This window comes from Eubalaena glacialis, chromosome 5 (assembly GCF_028564815.1).
Source record: "Eubalaena glacialis isolate mEubGla1 chromosome 5, mEubGla1.1.hap2.+ XY, whole genome shotgun sequence".
Lineage (NCBI taxonomy): Eukaryota > Metazoa > Chordata > Mammalia > Artiodactyla > Balaenidae > Eubalaena > Eubalaena glacialis.
In genome coordinates, this window is record NC_083720.1 from 137,394,551 (window position 1) to 137,418,674 (window position 24,124).

Sequence of the window (24,124 nt, forward strand, 5' to 3'; positions counted from 1 at the left end):
CTGTGGGTCTATTTCTGTTTTGTACATACGTTCATTTGTATCAATTTTTTTTAGATTCTGCAGATAAGCGATATCATATATCTGTCTTTGTCTGACTTACTTCACTTAGTATGATAATCTCTAGGTTCATCCATGTTGCTGAAAATGGCATTATTTCACTTTTTTATGGCTGAGTAATATTCCATTGTATGTGTATGTATATATGTATGTGTGTATCTATCTATATATTTCTTTATATATCTCATGTCTTCTTTATCCATTCATCTGTCCGTGGACACTTGGGTTGCTTCCATGTCTTGGCTATTGTAAATAGTGCTGCAATGAGCATTGAGGTGTATGTATTTTTTCAAATTATAGTTTTCTCCAGATCTATGCCCAGGAGTGGGATTGCAGGATCATGTGGTAACTCTGTTTTTAGTTTTCTAAGGAACCTTCATACTGTTCTCTGTGATGGCTGTACCAGTTTGCATTCCCACCAACAGTGTAGGAGAGTTTCTTTTTCTCCACACCCTCTCCAGAATTTATTATTTGTGGACTTTTTTTTTTTTTTTGGCCACGCTGCACGGCATGAGGGATCTGAGTTCCCCAACCAGGGATCGAACCCATGCCCCCTACAGTGGAAGCTTGGAGTCTTAACCACTGGACCGCCAGGGACGTCCCATATTATGTGTAGACTTTTTGAAGATGGCTATTCTGATTAATGTGAGGTGATACTGCATTGTAGTTTTGATTTGCATTTCTCTAATAATTATGTTGAGTAAAAGAGTGGGTTTTTTTAATAGATTATTATTTTTTTAATTGAAGTATAATTGATTTACCATGTTGTGTTAGTTTCAGGTATACAGCAAAGCATGGTAAATATTCTTTAGTGGCAGGATTCTCATTTTTGAATTGAAAAATAGGCTTTCGTATTAAGTTATTAAAAATTCTGTGGTTTAGCTTTAAAATCAAATAACTTGTTCACAGATGAATTAGACATTAGTTTTAGCTTTCTGTTAATTTTTTACCCTTCCTCCCCGCCGTGTTGTTCATCTCGGCCTTTTTGGCGATCGTCTTGATGTTCAGGTGTCTGCACTCCTCCTCTCCTTGGCACTGCTGCAAGCAGCCTTCTCCACGTTGGTTGTTGTGCTGTCCCCCACTGCTCCGTGCAGGAAGGTTGGAGCAGGTACAGGTTCAGGGGCTTCCCGCCTACCCTGGAAGTCTGAGCCCAGAGTAATTTTACCCTCAAAAATCTTTCCACAGTTGGCATCAGAGTCAAGGAGGTCAGCTGGACAGCTCACCCTCACTGGACCCAAGCAGTTCAGCCAGGTGATGCTTGCATGGACTGTTTTGTTGGGACAGATGGGCTTGTCTGTCTAGCCAGCCTCCTCAGCCCCCATCTGCACTAGCCTGGTCATAGTGGGTGGTCACTACCTATAATGTTTCTCAGAGACTTCTGCATGTAAAACCTACATCTAGACATGTATGTTTACAATCGTGATGTACAAGAGCTTATTTTTCTTAAAAAGGAAAATGAAAATTTGTTTCCAGTTTTTTTCCCAATTGTTTCCTATTTTCCTCTGGGAAAATAGGTATGAATTTTTTTTTTCCTAGACAAAAACCTGGAGGGAATCACTAATGGAAAAAAATGCTGTTGTGTACTGTTAAAATGTCACAAATCAGATACCCTAGCCAGTTATCGTATAACCATATAAATTCTTTTAAAGGATGATTTAATCATCCCTTTGGATTTATAGCGTTTTAAAAAATATCTTTACCTGGCACCTAAATACAAATGTATGAACAATTTTACATAAATTCTCACATAAAATTTCACATAATAATTGCAACTAAATTATTTGCTTTTTTTTTTTTTTTTTTTAAACGTCTTGCCTTTCACATTGTTTCTGAAGATCTGACTTGAATAAACACAACCTTGGGAGCTTTTGCTTTATATAGATAAGCCGAAATGCCATCCTGATGCTGCATAAAATAGCTAGGATTAGAAGAACTCTTGAAAAGCAAGATTGGTAATGGGGAGCGATAGCTGTGTGTGAAAGCCTTAATGTTGAAGTATGTTCTTGTAATGCATTTTTCTTGTCCTCCTTGTTATCCTACAATTTTAGTGGGAAAACTACCAACAATGTTATTTCAAAGATGTGGTTAAAAAATAATCAAATTTAACAGAAAATGGAGCTCTAGCCTTTGGTTAAACATTCATTTACTTCTCTCTCTCTCTCCCTCTCTTTAAAAAACAGAACCATGGATCGTTTTTGTGCGCAGTTGCATAGATTGGTGTTAACTCTTTCTCAGGTTGCTCTTTGGTTTGGGACTCCAGAGATTTAACTTGCTCCTGGTTCATGTGTGAAATGCTGCACTTGGTATAGGTTTGTCGGGTTGAGAATTTATTTCCTTCCTCCAATTTTTTTTTTTCTTTTTAAATTTTTATTGGAGTATAGTTGATTTAAAATGTTGAGTTAGTTTCTGCTGTACAGCAAAGTGAATCAGTTATACATATACATATATCCACCCTTTTTTAGATTCTTTTCCCATATAGGTCATTACAGAGTATTGAGAAGAGTCCCCTGGGCTCTACAGTAGGTTCTTATTAGTTATCTAGTTTATATATAGTAGTGTGTATATGTCAATCCCAATCTCCCAATTTATCCCTCCCCCTACCCACCTTCCACTTGGATTTATAGAGGTTCTGACATGGGAAGAGGATGCTGGAGAATGTCAAGATGAAGCCAGGAGCACGGAGGGACCAGAGCCAGCTTCGGCTCCCTGGGAAAGCAGTACCATTGTAGATGTCCTGTGGCAGTTGATGGTACCCTTTCTGGGGACCTGGGGAGGCAGCTGTTCTGCTTCAGCCACTTTATGAGAAGGAAAGCTGCCCCCCACCTCAGCACATCCCCTCATTGTCTTGACATTCATACCATATCAGGGATATATATTTATGTATGAAAGAACACAGGACAATGGGGTCCATGTTACGGGGCATACAGAGGTGAAAAAATAGACATCCTTACCCCTTCAAAGCTTTCAGCTGGTGTGTGTCGGGGGAGGTGTGCCTTAAGGAAGTGCTATATTTGGATGAGAGGAAAGGATTCCTGAGGAGGACTGGGGGAGGAGGTGAGAGCTTGCAACAGATCTGGAAGGAAAGAGGTGGCACTGTCCACCTGAGAAAATGGTAGCAGAAACAAATATCTTCCATGGTCGGGTGGGTCCCTAACAAAGGGAACATTCCCTTCCTCAAAGGGAAGATTGGGGACGAATGTTCAGGTATGTGTGGACGTATAGTTTGGGATGTATAGTTTTGTATGCCATGAGGACCCTTTTGTCAATGCTTGTTTCACCCAATAGCCCAGCAGTCCTATCTATTCCACATAACTTCACATTACTCTGAAGTGAATTTTTAAAAACTTAAATCTAGTGGGTATGGATTTTCTAAAGGGGAAAATTCTTCTCAGCTTTCAGAAAAGGGAAGGGACTGTGGCTGTTTTGTTTGCATCCTATCCCCAAAGCCCAGCACAGGGTTTGACATATAATGAGTGCTAATAAATACTGGTGGAAAGAAGGAAAAAAGTCTAGGGGTTATAATTTGGGAAAGAGCTAAGAGAGGAATTCAGTTTTGAGTAGATAAACTGAATATAATTTCAGGGTTATTTTCTCTTTAAGCGTTTGAGGGGACTGGGATGAACTTCCTTTGCAGGTGGGTTGGCTCCGCAGGGATAAAGGGGGTGGGGTTTTCAGCTCATGTTCCAAGTTCATGTCTCAGGGGGAGGTTCAGTGAGACTTAGGGCTGCCTCCTCTGACCACACAGCTTTGCATAATTGATTAACACTGCAGAGCTGTTTGCATTTCTTTCCTAAAATAAATTTCATTTTCTAATGGACTATCTGGAATTAATAAGTGCCAAAAGCCAGGATGTGTGTTGAATCTTGTGATCTGATGTGATACACCCCAGCTCCTCGAAAAGGTATAATTAATGATCTTGAATCTCGGGGCATTCTTAGTTCCTGAGTTGGTAAACAGGTCTCTGAAAAAGCTGGTATTTATTGTTTACCATGGGCCAGGCATTGTTCTGAGGGCTTCACCTAATTACCTCCTTTGATTATCTTTTTTAAAATCATCTCAGACACTCTAAGAATTAGCACCATGAGTATCTCCATTTCTAGCTGTGAGAACAGACTCTCAAAGTGACGAAGTCACTCCAAGTTGACACAGCCAGTAAATAGTAGAACTGGATTTGAGTTGAAACCGTCGGGCTCCTAAAGGCCAGGCGACATAGCTTCTTTCTCCTGGGCATTTCTGTTTTCCTTAGAGCTTCCTCATAGCTTCTGTCATTCTGATACTCCTGTCAGATGTGATAAATAGCATTTAAGAGGGTATGGCACAGGTCCTACATTAACAGACCCCCGAGGCCATAACACAGTTTAAGAAAGATTTTGGCAAATCACATCACTTGTATAAAGGTAGGTCATGATCACGTAGTGCGCTGGAGGCCAGTTTTGGGGCAATACTGTGAGGAAAAGGTGTGTGATTTACACCTGCAGAGACCTTTGGGCTGGGAGAAGCCACATGATGAGGGGACTTGGGGTTTCAAGGGGGAAAAGATTAAGGATTCTGGTTGGCAAGTCTCTTGGAAAATTTAAGAGTAGTAAACGTTTTACATTCAGTACATCAGTAACTTTTCAATGAGGTGTTCCAGGTACTTCACAACACTTAAGTTTAATGTGTGAGCATTGTGGTTGGTAAGTGGGGATGACACCAATTCTCTCTTCTGTGTTAACAGAAATATGAAAATGACAGAAGATGAATTTTTTTAAAATTGAGTTTTAGATTTTGGTAAAGCAGAATATAAAACAGTTGAATACCAGGATAAAAGACTTAATAAAAAACAATAACTTTATGGTAGAAAAAAAAATCATTAGTCATGACATTTTTTGGATCAAAGTGTCTAGATAATCAAAGATAATCAGTGTATTCAGATAATCTAATTTGATGTACGACTTATTTTCCTTTTTTTATAAAAGGCAAATTTTGTGCATGTTATAGACTTGGCAGTACTTTATTTTTTTATTTTATTTATTTATTTTTTATTTTTGTCTGCATTGGGTCTTCATTGCTGCGTGCGGGCTTTCTCTAGTTGTGGCGAGCGGGGGCTACTCTTCATTGCGGTGGCTTCTCTTGCTGCGGAGCACGGGCTCTAGGCACTCGGGCTTCAGTAGTTGTGGCTCGGGGCCTCTAGAGCTCAGGCTCGGTAGTTGTGGCGCACAGGCTTAGTTGCTCCGGGGCATGTGGGATCTTCCTGGACCAGGGCTCGAACCCGTCTCCCCTACATTGGCAGGTGGATTCTTAACCACTGCACTATCAGGGAAGTCCTGGCAGTACAACTTTAGATAACTTTTCTAGCATTACAGGTTGATTTTGAGTTAATTGAACAGTTTGAAGTTTTAATAACATTGGGAAAGTGGGTGTGTGCACATAAATTTAGGGGAAAAGAAAAAAATAATACTGTTTGGTTTTTAAAACAATCCTCTTGTAAATAATGTAAATATCCAGAAGGTGAGAAGATCACCTTCTGATCACCTTCAGAAACAAAATGACATTTTTTTTTCTTTCAAGGGGATGGCATTGGATACAATATTCAGGGTATTGTAGTTTTGAATGAAAGAGTAGAAGTTCCCAGAATATTGTGTAAATATTGTTTTAAGTGCTGATTATTTAGAAAAAAATTTAAATGCTGAGATTTTTTTTTTTCATTAGTTAGGGTATGTAAAAGAGTTTAGATATTATTCCTGACCCTCCTTTGCAATCTGAAGAAACCCAGGGATAAACCCCAATGGCTCTGACTGGCCAAATCACTCAGTAAGTAATCACAGACACCTTTATAAGTAGGAAGAGAAGAAATAAGTAGAAGGAGCAAGGGAACAACATGCTTTGAGGGCTCGCAGACTCTCAGGTCATACGTGTATTGAAGAGTTTAGATCTCAAAGGTTAGCATTTCTCTTGTCTCATTGGGAAGAGGAATGACAGCGTGGGCTCTTTCTTCTTTCAAAACAAACTCACTCCCCACCCCCATTATAGATAATACTCTGTGTTCAAATCATTCCGGAAAACTTCAAACTTGTATATGAATATGACAGAGAGAGAGAGAGAGAGAGAGAGAGTGTGTGTGTGTGTGTGTGTGTGTGTGTTTGTGTTTGTAGTGGTTGTCCCTGCTGATCTATATTTTTAAACACTTTTCCATATTTGTTTTTCAAATATTTGTATACATGTATCCACACCTTTTTATATTTATATAAAATATAAAATAATATTTATTTTAGATATAAAATTATATATTTATATACATTTATATATAAAATATAAAATATATATTATATTTTATTATATATAATAAATATATTTTATATTATATATAAATATATAATTATAATTATACATAATTATAATATATTATAATTATATATAATATATTAGTTATATATAATTATAATATATATAATTATATTTATAATTATATATAATACATATTATATATTATAAATTATATATTATATATAAAATATATAATTATATATATTATATATTTTAAATATAAAATTATATTTATTTTTATAAATTTATAAAATGTAAAATTATATTTATTTTTATATTTAGTTTGTGCTTTGTTTTTTTCACTGTACCAGTATGTAGTGAGCTTTTCCCCTGTGTCACTAGATATTCTTTGAATAAGCAATTTGTAAGCTTTGCAGTTGTGTGAGTTTGGTGAGCCCTGATTTGTCCATCTCCACTCGGCACTCAGTGTTCCAGCGTCTACTCTGCTCTCAGCTCCTGCATTCTCTGCTTTTTTTTTTAATGTCTGAAACATTTATATGAACATATTTCCATACAAATAACCCAAAGAAAGTTTAGTATTAGTTGTTTTTTTTGTTTGTTTGTTTTTTTATACTGCAGGATCTTATTAGTCATCAATTTTATACACATCAGTGTATACATGTCAATCCCAATTGCCCAATTCAGCACACCACCATCCCCACCCCACCGCGGTTTTCCCCCCTTGGTATCCATACGTTTCTTCTCTACATCTGTGTCTCAACTTCTGCCCTGCAAACCGGTTCATCTGTACTATTTTTTCTAGGTTCCACATACATGTGTTAATATACGATATTTGTTTTTCTCTTTCTGACTTACTTCACTCTGTATGACAGTCTCTAGATCCATCTACGTCTCAACAAATGACCCAATTTCGTTCCTTTTTATGGCTGAGTAATATTCCATTCTATATATGTACCACAACTTCTTTATCCATTTGTCTGTCAGTGGGCATTTAGGTTGCTTCCATGACCTGGCTATTGTAAATAGTGTTGCACTGAACATTGGGGTGAATGTGTCTTTTTGAATTATGGTTTTCTCTGGGTATGTGCCCAGTAGTGGGATTGCTGGATCATATGGTAATTCTATTTTTAGTTTTTTAAGGAACCTCCATACTGTTCTCCATAGTGGCTGTATCAATTTACATTCCCAGCAACAGTGCAAGAGGGTTCCCTTTTCTCCACACCCTCTCCAGCATTTGTTGTTTGTAGATTTTCTGATGATGCCCATTCTAACTGGTGTGAGGTGATACCTCATTGTAGTTTTGATTTGCATTTCTCTAATAATTAGTGATGTTGAGCAGCTTTTCATGTGCTTCTTGGCCATCTGTATGTCTTCTTTGGAGAAATGTCTATTTAGGTTTTCAGCCCATTTTTGGATTGGGTTGTTTGTTTCTTTAATATTGAGCTGCATGAGCTGTTTATATATTTTGGAGATTAATCCTTTGTCCGTTGATTCGTTTGCGAATATTTTCTCCCATTATGCAGGTTGTCTTTTTGTCTTGTTTATGGTTTCCTTTGCTGTGCAAAAGCTTTGAAGTTTCATTAGGTCCCATTTGTTTAGTTTTGTTTTTATTTCCATTACTCTAGGAGGTGGATCAAAAAAGATCTTGCTGTGGTTTATGTCAAAGAGTGTTCTTCCTATGTTTTCCTCTAAGAGTTTTATAGTGTCTGTCCTTACATTTAGGTCTCGAACCCATTTTGAGTTTATTTTTGTGTATGGTGTTAGAGAGTGTTCTAATTTCATTCTTTCATATGTAGCTGTCCAGTTTTCCCAGCACCACTTATTGAAGAGACTGTCTTTTCTCCATTGTATATCTTTGCCTCCTTTGTCATAGATTAGTTGACCATAGGTGCGTGGGGTTATCTCTGGGCTTTCTATCTTGTTCCATTGATCTATGTTTCTGTTTTTGTGCCAGTACCATATTGTCTTGATTACTGTAGCTTTGTAGTATAGTCTGAAGTCAGGGAGTCTGATTCCTCCAGGTACGTTTTTTTCCCTCAAGACTGCTTTGGCTATTCGTGGTCTTTTGTGTCTCCATACAAATTTTAAGGTGATTTGTTCTAGTTCCGTAAAAGATGCCATTGGTAATTTGATAGGGATTGCATTGAATCTGTAGATTGCTTTGGGTAGTATAGTCATTTTCACAATATTGATTCTTCCAATCCAAGAACATGGTATATCTCTCCGTCTGTTGGTATCATCTTTAATTTCTTTCATCAGTGTCTTATAGTTTTCTGCATACAGGTCTTTTGTTTCCCTAGGTAGGTTTATTCCTAGGTATTTTATTCTCTTTGTTGCAATGGTAAATGGGAGTGTTTCTTAATTTCTCTTTCAGATTTTTCATCATTAGTGTATAGGAATGCAAGAGATTTCTGTGCATTCATTTTGTATCCTGCAGCTTTACCAAATTCATTGATTAACTCTAGTAGTTTTCTGGTGGCATTTTTAGGATTCTCTATGTATAGTATCATGTCGTCTGCAAACAGTGACAGTTTTACTTCTTCTTTTCCAATTTGTATTCCTTTTATTTCTTTTTCTTCTCTGATTGCCGTGGCTAGGACTTCCAAAACTATGTTGAAAAATAGTGGTGAGAGTGGACATCCTTGTCTCATTCCTGATCTTAGAGGAAATGCTTTCAGTTTTTCACCATTGAGAATGATGTTTGCTGTGGGTTTGTCATATATGGCATTTATTATGTTGACATAGGTTCCCTCTATGCCCACTTTCTGGAGAGTTTTTATCATAAATGGGTGTTGAATTTTGTCAAAAGCTTTTTCTGCATCTATTGAGATGATCATATGGTTTTTATTCTTCAATTTGTTAATATGGTGTATCACATTGATTGATTTGCGTATATTGAAGAATCCTTGCGTCCCTGGGATAAATCCCACTTGATCGTGGTGTATGATCCTTTTAATGTGTTGTTGGATTCTGTTTGCTAGTATTTTGTTGAGGATTTTTGCATCTATATTCATCAGTGATATTGGTCTGTAATTTTCTTTTTTTGTAGTATCTTTGTCTGGTTTTGGTATCAGGGTGATGGTGGCCTCATAGAATGAGTTTGGGAGTGTTCCTTCCTCTGCAATTTTTTGGAAGAGTTTGAGAAGGATGGGTGTTAGCTCTTCTCTAAATGTTTGATAGAATTCACCTGTGAAGCCATCTGGTCCTGGACTTTTGTTTGTTGGAAGATTTTTAATCACAGTTTCAATTTCATTACTTGTGATCGGTCTGTTCATATTTTCTGTTTCTTCCTGGTTCATTCTTGGAAGGTTATACCTTTCTAAGAATTTGTCCATATCTTCCAGGTTGTCCATTTAATTGGCATAGAGTTGCTTGTAGTAGTCTCTTAGCATGCTTTGTATTTCTGCAGTGTCTGTTGTAACTTCTCCTTTTTCATTTCTCGTTTTATTGATTTGAGTCCTCTTCCTCTTTTTCTTGATGAGTCTGGCTAATGGTTTATCAATTTTGTTTATCTTCTCAAAGAACCAGCTTTTAGTTTTATTGATCTTTGCTATTGTTTTCTTTGTTTGTATTTCATTTATTTCTGCTCTGATCTTTATGATTTCTTTCCTTCTGCTTACTTTGGGTTTTGTTTGTTCTTCTTTCTCTAGTTCTTTTAGGTGTAAGGTTAGATTGTTTACTTGAGATTTTTCTTGTTTCTTGAGGTAGGTTTGTATAGCTATAAACTTCCCTCTTAGAATTGCTTTTGCTGCATCCCATAGGTTTTGGATCGTCGTGTTTTCATTGGCATTTGTCTCTAGGTATTTTTTGCTTTCCTCTTTGATTTCTTCAGTGATCTCTTGGTTATTTAGTAACGTATTGTTTAGCCTCCATGTGTTTGTGTTTTTTACATTTTTTCCCTGTATTTCATTTGTAATCTCATAGCGTTGTTGTCAGAAAAGATGCTTGATATGATATCAATTTTCTTAAATTTACTGAGGCTTGATTTGTGACCCAAGATGTGATCTACCCTGGAGAATGTTCCGTGCACACTTGAGAAGAAAGTGTAATCTGCTGTTTTTGGGTAGAATGTCCTATAAATATCAATTAAATCTATCTGGTCTATTGTGTTATTTAAAGCTTCTGTTTCCTTATTTATTTTCATTTTGGATGATCTGTCCATCGGTGTAAGTGAGGTGTTAAAGTCCCCCACTATTGTTGTGTTACTGTCAATTTCCTCTTTTATAGGTGTTAGCAGTTGCCTTACGTATTGAGGTGCTCCTATGTTGGGTGCATATATATTTATAATTGTTATATCTTCTTCTTGGATTGATCCCTTGATCATTATTTAGTGTCCTTCTTTGTCTCTTGTAACATTCTTTATTTTAAAGTCTATTTATCTGATATGAGTATAGCTACTCCAGCTTTCTTCTGATCTCCATTTGCATGGAATATCTTTTTCCATCCCCTCACTTTCAGTCTGAATGTGTCCCTATGTCTGAAATGGGTCTCTTGTAGACAGCATATATATGGGTCTTGTGTTTGTATCCATTCAGCAAGCCTGTGTCTTTTGGTTGGAGCATTTAATCCATTCACGTTTAAGGTAATTATTGATATGTATGTTCCTATGACCATTTTCTTAATTGTTTTGAGTTTGTTTTTGTAGGTACTTTTCTTCTCTTGTGTTTCCCACTTAGAGAAGTTCCTTTAGCATTTGTTGTAGAGCTGGTTTGGTGGTGCTGAATTCTTTTTGCTTTTGCTTGTCCTTTCTCCATCGAATCTGAATGAGATCCTTGCCGGGTAGAGTATCTTGGTTGTAGGTTCTTCCCTTTCATCACTTTAAATATGTCATGCCACTCCTTTCTGGCTTGTGAAGTTTCTGCTGAGAAATCAGCTGTTAACCTTATGGGAGTTCCCTTGTATGTTATTTGTCATTTTTTCCTTGCTGCTTTCTATAATTTTTCTTTGTCTTTAATTTTTGCCAATTTGATTACTATGTGTCTCGACGTGTTTCTCCTTGGGTTTATCCTGTATGGGACTCTCTGTGCTTCCTGGACTTGGGTGGCTATTTCCTTTCCCATGTTAGGGCTGTTTTCAACTATAATCTCTTCAAATATTTTCTCTGGTCCTTTCTCTCTCTCTTCTCCTTCTGGGACCCCTATAATGTGAATGTTGTTGTGTTTAATGTTGTCCCAGGGGTCTCTTGGTCTGTCTTCATTTCTTTTCATTCTTTTTTCTTTATTCTGTTCCGCAGCAGTGAATTCCACCATTCTGTCTTCCAGGTCACTTATCCGTTCTTCTGCCTCAGTTATTCTGCTATTGATTGCTTCTCATATAGTTTTCATTTCAGTTATTTATTGTTCATCTCTGTTTGTTTGTTCTTTAATTCTTCTAGGTCTTTGTTAAACATTTCTTGCATCTTCTCGATCTTTGCCTCCATTCTTTTTCTGAGGTCCTGGATCATCTTCACTATCATTTTTCTGAATTCTTTTTCTGGAAGGTTGCCTATCTCCACTTCGTTTAGTTTTTTTTCTGGGGTTTTATCTTGTTCCTTCATCTGGTACATAGTCCTCTGCCTTTTCATTTTGTCTGTCTTTCTGTGAATGTGGTTTTTGTTCCACAGGCTGCAGGATTGTAGTTCTTCTTGCTTCTGCTGTCTGCCCTCTGGTGGATGTGGCTATCTAAGAGGCTTGATGGGAGGGACTGGTGGTGGGTAGAGCTGAGTGTTGCTCTGGTGGGCGGAGCTCAGAAAAACTTTAATCCACTTGACTGTTGATGGGTGGGGCTGGGTTCCCTCCCTGTTGGTTGTTTGGCCTGAGGCAACCCAACACTGGAGCTTACCTGGGCTCTTTGGTGGGGCTAATGACTGACTCTGGGAGGGGTCACACCAAGGAGTACTTCCAAGAACTTCTGCTGCCAGTGTCCTTGTCCTCATGGTGAGCCACAGCCACCCCCTGTCTCTTCAGGAGACCCTCCAACACTAGCAGGTAGGTCTGGTTCAGTCTCCCCTGGGGTCACTGCTCCTTCCCCTGGGTCCCGATGCACACACTACTTTGTGTGTGCCCTCCAAGAGTGGAGTCTCTGTTTTCCCCAGTCCTGTTGAGGTCCTGCAATCAATTCCCACTAGGCTTCAAAGTCTGATTCTCTAGGAATTCCTCCTCCCGTTTCTGGACCCCTAGGTTGGGAAGCCTGGTGTGGCGCTCAGAACCTTCACTCCAGTGGGTGGGCTTCTTTGGCATAAGTGTTCTCCAGTCTGTGAGTCACCCACCCAGCAGTTATGGGATTTGATTTTACTGTGATTTCGCCCCTCCTACCGTTTCATTGTGGCCCCTCCTTTGTCTTTGGATGTGGGATATCTTTTTTGGTGCGTTCCAGTGTCTTACTGTCAATGATTGTCCAGCAGCTAGTTGTGATTCTGGTGTTCTCACAAGAGGGAATGAGAGCACATCCTTCTACTCCCCCATCTTGGCTCCTCGCATTCTCTGCTTTTAATCTTCATGGTTTTTTTTTTTTTTTTTTTAATTTAGATGGATTTTAATGCGTTGGGAAAGTGGGCAAAGACCATTTTCACTGGATGACAAAAAGTAGGCTTCTTTGGGTTGGACAATCTCTAACCTTTTCAATAATGTTATCATGTATTGTGTGTCCCTTTGGGGTGTGGTCAGGCCCCTTGCTAAGCACCCTTCATGCTTTCATATTATGTTCATAGTTACCCTGGCTGGGCGGTGGCCTTCTCATTTTAGAAAAGATGAAACCAAGGCTGGAAGTAAGGTATGAGGCGGAGCCAGGACTGGAAGCCACCTCTGTCTCTTTGTCATTTGATCCTATTATTTAATTGTGACTCACTAGGACATGGCCCTCAGTAGAGTGGGAGAAATCTTGATAGGGGACTTGATGAACCACCACAGCTGTGCTAACCATTAACAAGGCTCTGTTGGAGTGGAAATGGTGTTTGTTAAAAGATCTAGTCCTGAAATACCTTAAGTTAAGGAAGTCTCTGGGAGAATGTTGAAGATCTCTGAGGGATAACTGTTAGAAATCTAAGAATTAGTCTTATGCTACTTGTGTGTAAGGTAAATGATCTTGGCACAGAAGGGAAAATAGCCTTTAACAAAATCTCTGCTCTCTGAGGAGAAACCCTACCCGTCGTTAACAGTTGGTACATTTAAAAAAATAAAGAAATGCACCTCTAGTTCAGTAAGTCCATGAAATGTGATGTACTAACCTTTAAAGGTTGAATAGGTTGATTGTTTTGGTGACAAGGGTTAACTTAAGGATTAATGAGTCAAGAGAGCTACAAAGTGAAAATATCTTTGCACCGTTCAGTTCAGTTCAACAAATACTTTCCTAGGCCAAATGGAATCATTAGCCTTGTAGGAAGGTCTTGGCCTTTTTTTAAATGATGAAATTGTGGCCAGTTTTGTAAATATAATTTATGCTTGACTCTGTAGACTATGGATCAGATGAATTTTGTGATGCCCTAGGGGAAGCTGGTTGATGGAGAACTGGTTTCTCTGCATCTTACCGGCAGCATTAATGACCCATTTCTACCATGAGATTCTGACGTTCTTCAGTTATCTAAATGCTTTAGTGTTCCCTGCCATATAATTTTAAATCATAGGCACATTTTGGGGATAAATCTTATTCATATTTTCCTTAAAAAATAAACTAAACCAAACTAAAATCCAGAACATTTTGTACGGCTGCTTCTTATTAAGATTGTTTAGTCATTGGTGGGGGATATGAAGAGAACAGTATTCAACAGTTTGAGAATTCTCTCATAAATCAAGACTGTTGGATGACAGATTTTGTACTGCTTCAGATGATGATTTAAAATCATTTATAGTCGTTACCTACTTTAGAGTGGAGTTACTCTGATGGAAAAGTTGATATTTGGTGACTTGGAGTTCTACAATGCAGCAGACAATAGATATGAAGGATTGTTTGTAAGATGCATCTGCCTGTGTGTGTTTCTCTTCACATGACCAGGTCTCTTCACATGACCAGGTCAAACCACAGAAGAGAACCAAAATTCTGGGGCTCTAATCCTGTTCACCCTGTGTCTCCTAGAAGAGCCTTTACAGAAATTCCTAGAAATTGTTGGGGTTGTTTGGGTTGGTAGCCATGGACAAAGCATAAACAGAACAAAATAACAATTTTTTAAATTAAAAAAACGTGGTAAAGGTGGAGTAAGTGTCCCCCCAAAACCCCCTGCACCAGAGGAAAAATGGGTCTGTAGCATTTTTCTTGGGGAGGGGTGTATGTTGCCCTGGTTCAGCCTGTTGATGAAAACAACATATGGTTAGTTTTATGAGGACTTAGAGACAGATGGTGACCTATGGGCTAATTATGCAGTGGGCAAGATTCTTTAAACAAATCACCGTGATTGTGACCTGGCTCTTTCTCAGGAGTTAGACAATCTGGACTGTTTATTGTCACACTAGGTAAACATGTTCCAGGTGAATGGGGAAAAGGTGCTACAAGAGGGGAGTATATTTGCAACTTCTTTTCATCTTCATATTCATTTTAGTGGCTAAAGGGAAAAAAGCAGAGAACAGGTTAAGAGAAGCAGTTAAAACAAAACCTCAGCTTATGCTACCATTGTGCTATTTTGGACAGCTGACTCTGGAGAGCTTAGGGTTTTCCTCGTTAAACATCAACATTTGTCTTTTCATCGCTTTGAATGGAGCCCTTTTTGAAGGCTTTGTTGAGCTCTGAAAACATACCACTGGGAGCAGAAATAAGTTCTGAGATGAGCACCCCGCCCCCTGGAGTGAGCGGTGCTCCCAAGGCTCACGGTTCCCTTGGGCCCATCCCCGCTCTAAGATTGCACCCACTTCCGGGCTCTCCCTCTCCCTGACTTCAGTTTCCTACACCACACTTTTCAGTCATCTGACAGATTATATATATTTTTTTTTTACTTAAACGTGTGTGAATTTTACAGCTCTTTCCCCAAATGTAAGCTTCATGAGGACAGGGGTCTTGGACTGCTCTCTGCTGTGACCTCGAGCCCTGGAACGGTGCTGGCACATAGCAGCTTTAACATATTTGCTGAAAAAATTAATCGATCGATTAAAATTCTGTTAATCTTCACCACGGTGCCGCACAGTAGGCCTTGTTCTCTCTTGTCTGTGCGCTGGTCAGATGACCCTCTCATGCAGTGCTTCTGAGCTTAACGGTTCTCGTGTTCGGCTCACTATATTGTTAATGCCTTTTCTGGTCTGTCTCCCTCGTTGGACTGTCTCATCCTTGACAGTGGAAATAGTACGGGTTCACCATTGTGTCCACAATGCCCAGTGGTACTGGTACTTGTTTATTGACTGTATGAATAAACTAATTCACCAAGGGAAATAGTCGCTACCCTGGGCTCTTTCCTTCACAAAACCCTATGCGGTAGGTGGTTTCATGCCCATTTCACAGATGCTTAACTGAAAGAAGCAGCCATGATTTGAATCCAGATTTGTCTGACTTCAGGGCCCATCTTTGAATATGTTGGTAATTCCCAGCCTTTTCAAGCACAAAGACTCTCTTTTCATTGTCAGATTTCTGAAACCTCACACATGATGGCAGATGTACTTTGTTTTAATTTTAATTAATTTATTATTATTTTAAAATACTTTTATTTTTTTAGGGCAGTTTTAGGTTTATAATAAAATTGAGAGGATGGGACAGAGATTCCCCATATACCTCCTGCTCCCCAACATGCCTTTTGATAACCTCCTCTGTTATCAGCATCACTCACCAGAGTGGTACATTTGTGTGTGTGTGTGTGTGTGTGTGTGTGTGTGTGTGTGTGTGTGTGTTAAGTCCCTTCATTACGGGTCTTTTTTTTTCTTTTTCTTTTTCAGAGTGGTACATTTTTAACCAAGGATGAACTTACGCTACCATAGCACCCAAAGTCCGTGGTTTACCTTCAGGTTCACTCTTGGTGTTGCACGTTCTATGGGTTTGAACAAACATATAATGACATGTATCCATCATTATAGTAGATACAGTTTTTTGATCAGATAAGTAAAAAATATAGCAATGCTATAAGATCAGTAGTGCTTTTACTTAATAGTTTTATGAGTTATACTAACATAAATTTGGAAAGTAGATGGCCTACTATGTGGGAAGCCTTCTCATATGTGATGATGCTTGGTGCTCCCTAGAGTCTGCCAGCTTCTTGCAGTAACTCTGTGTCTGCCTGGCAGCCCTGGGCCCACCTCTCAGCCACCTCTGCACCCCCTGTGCGACCTCCCCTCCATGAGCGGCCGCAGACTTCTGGGCCAGCGTAGTCTGTGCACCGCCTTTCAGGATGTGGTGTCTCCTCGACTGTCGGGTTTCCTTTTGTCAGTATAGCTCGTGGCCGGCCCCTTTTCTCACTCCTAATTTGCTGCTCTGTCATAAGCCTCTGGTTTGAAAGGCAGGTAATCAAGCCTGCTGGAACTTGTAAGAATGAGGAAAACAGGCAGGTGGGCTCTGAGGGAGCTGCAGGGACCCGTGCGACATGGGATTTGTTATGTCGAGTCTGGCTTCAGCCCTGAGAGGCCCGGATCTTGCGCCCTTTCAGGGTCCCTGCTGCCAGGGGTCGCCCGGGCACTCACCGCACACCAGCCAGTTCTGCTCGGTTCTGTGGGAAGTGGGCTCTTCATCTAAGGGAGATGGGTAGAAAGAGTAGAGAGGGAGAAAGGAGCGGTGAGATGAAAGAGCACGGCCCTGGGCAAGTCGGCTTCATGTCAATGCCGCCTCAAACCCCTCTCCCTCCGCCTAAGCTACCCTGGCTCTCAGCAGTGCAGATGCTGTCCTGTGGCTTTTCAGATACACGCTTTTTTCCTCTCACCTTGCAGAGGGCTGAAATTTGCAGTCAGGATTTATATATGCCCTATAAACAAGGCAAATTAGGGGTACAAATAAGATGCTGCCGTGGATTGTAGCCTTTCTACTACTACAGGGGAGTGGTAGTTTTTGTTTTGCTTTGTTCTTCCTCACAGACCAAAGCTAAAACTGCCATTAATGTGGGAGTTTCCGCTCTGCACCCCAGGATGTACCAAGTCCTACCTGGTGTATCTAGCCGTTTGCCAGCGTTAGTGCCCTTTCTCCATGATTTGGTTGAAAAGCCACCACAGATGTGAAACACTGATCTATTTCTCCACCTTTCAGTTCATTCATCCACCTGCCATCTCTTCGTACCTTGATTTTTCCAGAAACAAAATTTAATATATTTAAATATATGAAATTTAATATCTATTAAAAATACGTGGTTTAAGGAGTCATAACATAAGGGATGTGTGGATATTAGAATGTCTAATAATAAGCACTCCATAAATATTTGCTATTAACTCTTATACTTTTTTTTGCTTTTGTTTATTGTTTTTAATTAGGAGAATATGTGTGAAGGGAAAATCAGGGATAAAAGTAATACTTTTACACTGGCAGGTGGTTGAACTTGCTGCAAGTGTGCTGCAAATGTTTTCTGAGCTTCCTATTAGCCAGTGCAAAAAGGGAAACATGTCAGCCTCATGTTACAAAATAATGTGATACTGCTTAGAGAAGTCACAGGGCCTGGTAGAATGGATACTTTGTGATAAAGTGGAAAACAGCTTTAGCAAAATCCCTGCAGTACACACAAAAAGGAATTTTTAGAACGGCCTCCTATAATATCCCTCAGTGTTGGCCACTGGGACAACCAAAAAAATGCATCTCAATAAGAGCAGTCCACCAGGGACAAAGTAGTTTGGAAGGTGTATTCTATAGAATGTGTAATGGAAATATTTGTTCCCGGATCTTCCAGTTTCATCCTTCTGCAAACAGTACATTATACACAGTAATTAGTACTTTATACTAATGTAAGTATATATTTATACTTTATACTAAGACTGGTGGAGTGTGGGGATAGGGGAAAAAATGTAGGCAGGAGTTATGAGCTCTAACCAAGACTGTCTTTATTTCTGCTTTTTGACATCTGTCTCCGCATTTTTTTATGTCTGTCATTCAGTGCTCTTAGCTATGTATTTTCCTATGTACCTCTGTCAACTCTATCGTGGTGATTGAGGAAGATCCTATGTCTTTCCAAAATTTCCGGTTTTTGGTGACCCTGGAATATTTTCTTTGGTTTATACACTGGACATCATTACTTTTTTGGAAAAGTCCATTGGGTTGCAAGATAATAATATCCTGGAAGATTAAATTGTTAATATGAATTGCATTTGGGAATTTTGTACCAGATGATGAAACTGGATGGGTGTGTGGTCTTTATGTAGGCAGTGTCTTACAGGTTTGGCTTTTGGCCTGAATATTGGATGTTTGCCTTTTCATGGGCTGTCATAGATCTGGCATCTACCTTTATTTTATTATTGGGAGTTTTCTACACATGTTGCTGCAATCTCTCAGCTAAGGTCATATTTTTCAATCCTCTTGCTATTTCTTTTTCACCACTTATAAGATGAAAGGAAGTAAAATTAGATGTGATTTGATGTCTGATTTAAAATTCAACATTTCAGGGGATTCAGAAATACAAGAAGGTGAAAAAACAACGTTGATTCTTTTCTTTGAAAAATGATTTATCTCTTTTGGCTGAAAAAGTTTGGTGTTCCTCCCCCATGGTGTTCATTATTTTAGACGTTCCCATCATCATCTGTGCGTACCCCCATCATAGCACTTAACATTTACTAAAATAGTAAATTAACCTGTCAACACCACTAGACTGTAAGCTTTTTGAAGGCAGGAATCCCTGGTGACTGATGGAGTAATAACCTGGCGTATTGTAGACAGTCAGTAAACCTTTGTGGAATGAAGAGTGACCAGCAATGTAATAAATACCTTTATGGTCCCAGCCAGTCATTGGATTGGACATAGCTACTATCGTGTCATCTCAAAGGAACATCTCAAGCCAAATCCAGTTCAATAAACCTTCGCCCTGTGCTTTAGAAGCGGGGGTCCTACTCTGAGTTCCTCTGAGTTGAAAATCTTAGAGTCATCTTTGTATTTCTTTCGTCCCCTTAATTTTCTCTTGTATTTTCCTTCCCCGCTTCCCATCCCATTCCTATTGCCTCTACTCTAGTTTACACTTTTGGTCACCTAACTTCTGTGGCTTGCAGGCTAGCTTTGCTGACACAAGTCTCCCTTGCTCACCCCACCACAGGCAGACTGGCTGCCTCTGATATCCCTCTCTGAGGTCCCCCCTGGAGGTGGTCAAAGTGGGTTTTCCCAGGAAGTTGTGCAAAGCAGCCTCTCCCAATAGGCATCCTTGTTCCCTTGATGACCCTCAGCTCTGAAGGCTCAGAAACGGATTTGAGGCGCGTAACAAGGGTTCATCTCTGCATCTTGTTAACCCGGTTCAGGAAGTGGATATATAAAACCAGATTGCCAGCTTTACTGACTTAAAATGAGAAGAGAACTGTTGCTATTTCCATTTCATGGCCTGGGATTCCAGTGTGGGAACAACTGGTACATATTCTCTTCCTGTGGCCAGGCCTGTGTGGGAAGCCAAATCATAATCAGATGCTTCGCTGGCCAGTATGGAATAAAAACAAAGAGAAGTTAAGTGTCAAATGGCATCAGGTTAAGTCCGAGGCGTCCATTTCACGGTCAGAAGGCTTGCCAGCGGGAATACCCAGAGGGAGCTGGCTTCAGCTGCCCGCGTCCTGCTCCGCAGTGAGGCTGACTTTGCCAGTAGGTCCTGAACCCTCCAGGGACTAAGGAGGTTGCCTGTGGCTCTCTCTGTCTATTGCTTGGAGTGGCAAGGCCATTGTGAGTCTCTTTAAATCTCCCCTTTCAGGTCTGACCAGGCCCCATCTGATTGACCTTCTTGCCCCTGGATTTCAAGTTTGTCGGCTTTGGAGCTGTTTCTCTAGGATGTCTTTGTGGATCTTGACTTTCAAAGTTTAGCTCTGAGAACAGCACTATTTCCCTAATTTCAGAGCCTTACTATTATCTAACCACACCCCCACTACCCCATAGCTCTTTTCCTCAGAAACCTTGTAAGCTCCCTGCCTCTTGGTGGAAGTCTGAATTTCTCTTTTTTAAATATATCTTCATTGGAGTATGCTTGCTTTACAGTGTTGTGATTGTTTCTGCTGTACAACAAAGTGAATCAGCTACATGTATACGTATGTCCCCATATCCCCTCCCTCGAGAGCCTCCCTCCCTCCCTCCCTCTCTGAATTTCTGTGCTTCGCCTTCGAAGTCCTTCAGCCTCTATTGCACCATTATCTGCTCTTCTCCCTGTTGAATAAGGGCCCAGAGCAGAAGCCCCAGCGCACATCCTTCTGTGTCTCTGCTGAAGTTTCTTGAGCTCTAAAACTGTCCTGCCTGTTTCACAGAAGTGCTGTCATGGCCAAATAAAATAATGTCTGATCATTGATTTATCAGTGCAGGATTCTGCATGGGTGAGGCGACTTCTTTTTTTAAGCTATCATGTGTTGAGCACAAGTACTTTATATACACAGTTTCACTTAGTAGGTACTATTATAATCCCCATTTTACAGATGAGGAAGGTAAAGCTCAAAGTCTCAGGACTGATAGGGGCTGCCAGAATCTGTCCAACTCCTTTAATCCACTCTGAACTTCCCGTATTGTCTGCTACATCAGGCCGGACTCTCCACTCACCCCCGAACCAACCCAGCCTATTTCTGCATTTCTGCCTTTCCATCCCAGCCAAGACCTAGTCACTTTTCCAAGTCTCTTTCAGATTGTACCTTCTCTCACTCCCTTCCTTTCCTCTCCAGCCCTCTTTGCTCACTGTTACCCCTGAACTCCTGTGGTACTTGAGGATGTACTAGAGTCAGACCATCTGGGATTACATCCAGGCTCTGCTGTGCTGCTTTGAACAAGTTGGTTAACATCTCTGAGTCACTGAAAAAATGGGCAGTTTCCTTATGGTGTTTCTGGATGATTTCATAGGAGTACGTGTGAAAGTTCTTTGTAAATGGCTAGCTGTTCCCGTCTTCCTCACTAGATCACCTACTTTCAAACGTATTTTTATTTTGACCTACAGAAAGGAGTATATTTTAACACTAGGACTTGGTGGTGGTGAATACACACATTTGAATCAAAAGTCCCACAAGAGTTTTCTCTTTTATTCTTGTATGTGTGTGTGTGAAAAACAATGCTGATTTTGACCCATTTAATTGACTTTGACTACCCACTATGGAAGGCCACCCACAGTTTGGAAAAAACCATCTGGCTCAGATGACAATAAGCCCTTTGAGGGCAGAGAGAGTATTTCCTCAATCTGTATTCTCACAGGCCTAACAGGTTATGAGAACCTCAGCTGGGTCTGGTTGATGGGTTTTCATCTGAGGGGGAGGGCGGAGGAGACTTGAGCCAATCATACGGTCATTTATTGAGTGCCCCTTTGCAAGACTCAGCCAACAAGATGCTTGGGCAGCTTTGTTTCTGCTCCACTCAGGAGCCTGCACCCTCTTGAAGACATCGTGCCGGCGTCCCCCCACTTGGCCGCAGCACAGCTGTTTCTGCGACAACCGACTACAGTGTTTGATTCCTCCTATCCCGGCCCAGGCACGTTCGTTGGCCTGGGGGGATGTGTGCTGTGCTGGATTTCGGATCTCCTGCCCTGCAGGCTCTGCCTTTCCTCAGGGTCCCACACCCACCCATCTCCGAGGCTAGCATCTCTGTTTGCTTCGTGTCTTCCCTGCTGGGCTGGCGGGGACAGCCTGCCTCAGCCTCAGCAAGGCTCAGCTGTGTCTATGCCGCCTGCTGGTCTCCCCAGCATCCAGGCTTCCAGGGTGAAAGCCTCTCACAGCTTACATCCTCGGGCCGGAGAAAACAAGGCTGCCGCTTGTGGTGCCCCTGCACCAATCTGTCACCCACTTCACTCGGCGCTGGCCCCCGGCTTCTCCTCTGTATGCAATCTTTCTTTCCCTGGCTGCTCCAGCTGGGCTCTGGCCTGACTTTGGAATCACATGTTCTGGCTCCAGCCGCTGGTATTGTTCTCAGAGTTGTCGGCATACATCCCTACGGCCATCTTTCTCTGATGCAAAGGTATTTTCATTGACAGACGTTTTTCCCTTCGAGACCTGTTGAGGCTGAGGTTCCCCCACCCCTGCCCTAGCCCCGCAAGGATTTTCCATGCCAAGTCAAAGACTGATTTGCAGCCACCTTCAGAAAACTGCTTTGGCTTCACTTTGGTTTTAGCACAACCGGCATACATAACTCTTGTTCTTCTTCAGTTCCATTAAATGTCACTTGCTTCTGACCCTAGAAAGAGTTTAGAATTACAGGTTTAGGATCCTAAGCACTCAGAACCTCAGGAGCCAGAGTAAGGAAAACTGTTTTAAGCCATTTGCCCCAAACAGACCGAGCAGACAGCTGTTGCCCCACCTCTCCTCTCATTTCCCATCCAAATGGATCCAAGATGCTCTCTGCCTCTTTTCTTCTCTTCTCACTAAAGCCAAAGAACTTTCCCCTGTGTTTCCTTTCAGCTTCTAAATTGCTCACTTAGCTTTGTATCCAAGCTTGTATTAAATTGCTTCGTGATTTCGTGCCCGGAGAGCCTTTGGCGTAACCTGGCTCAGAGAAGTGTTTTTTTTTTGCGTTTGGACCACTTCACTGCAGAGGCATCTGCTTTTGTCTGAGTCGGGCAAGCAGGTGAGGTATGTGTGCTCCGGGCCAGTGGAAAAGGAGAGAGCCCAGGCATCCAAGCTGACTGCTGGCAGCTGTGACCTACTCAGCAGAGATGTTGCTTAGGTGACTTTCAAACAGCCCCTGGGGTCCTCAGCTGCTTGCGATAAGGGCTACAAAAAAGCAGGCAACTTCCGTCCCTCTGGGAAGTATATAACTTTCCTACTTTAAAGCAGGCTGAATTTCATGCAGAGCCATGGAATTAGATGTATATGAATGATGTCACATCAACGATGGTATCTTTAATCGTTATTCTCAACAATTCTGTTTCAAGAGGATTAAGTGAATTTCGGAAATTCATATGGGGAAAAATTTCTCAGCCAGTAAATGTGAGGTCTGCTGTGTGTCTGTATCCTCCTCAATCCTTAAAGACCCCCAAAAGGGGATGAAAAGTTGCTCAGAAGTTCTCACGCAAACTCACAAGAGAAGGAGATCTGATCCACATGGAGATATATTAGGAAATGATCAGATAAATATGTTTCTAAAATCCTATTAAAATGCTCAACAGTTATATGAACCATGCAAGTACTTAGACATTTTAAAATTTAATTGGCATGGGGGAATTAGATGTTCCTGTGATTTTAATTTAAAAAATTTCACTGCACAAGGGGAAAAAAAAAACTAAGTGTCAAAAGGAAGAAATACCCTTTATCTACTCATGCAAACAGTTCCCTTGCTCCTAGCTGTCACAAAGGACACGATGAGCCATATTGTGCAGGGTCCAAGGTTCATGAGAAGCAGGTTTGTAAGTGGCAGGTAGTGGGAAAGTGATTTATGTTCCATGAAAATCCATTCAGCAGTTGTAACACGCTCAGGGCATCTGATGCTTAAGGGAGCCATTGTCTTGACATTGGAGGGACAAAAAGCCTTCAGTTACCAAAGGGTGCTGGTTTGGGGTAGTGATATCCTGTCTCCTTTTCCATAAGGGCAGGAGCATGATTGTCTAGGGTTTTTAAAAGAAAAAAGCTTTTGTTCGTTCTCATTTAGTTACAGTGGAAATTAAAATAGAACCTTAAAAATTAGGAACACAGTCAGTTTTAGTGTCAGGACCCAAGCAAATGGTGGAAGTTAAATCAGCTGCCTCATTACAAAATGTGTGAATGTTGTTTACTTTCGTTTAAATTTTGGGAAAACAAATGAATGGCTATTGAGGTTAGGCGTGGAAAGCAGTAATTAGTAATGGGGTAAAAGGACTCCG

The 24,124-nt window shown here is 40.6% G+C and overlaps 1 protein-coding gene across 2 annotated transcripts in view; it reads left to right on the top strand.

Moving 5' to 3' along the window:
- TSPAN5 (tetraspanin 5) overlaps positions 1–24,124 on the top strand; it is a 170,864-nt gene that overhangs the window by 68,779 nt on the left and 77,961 nt on the right. The window lies entirely within an intron of this gene.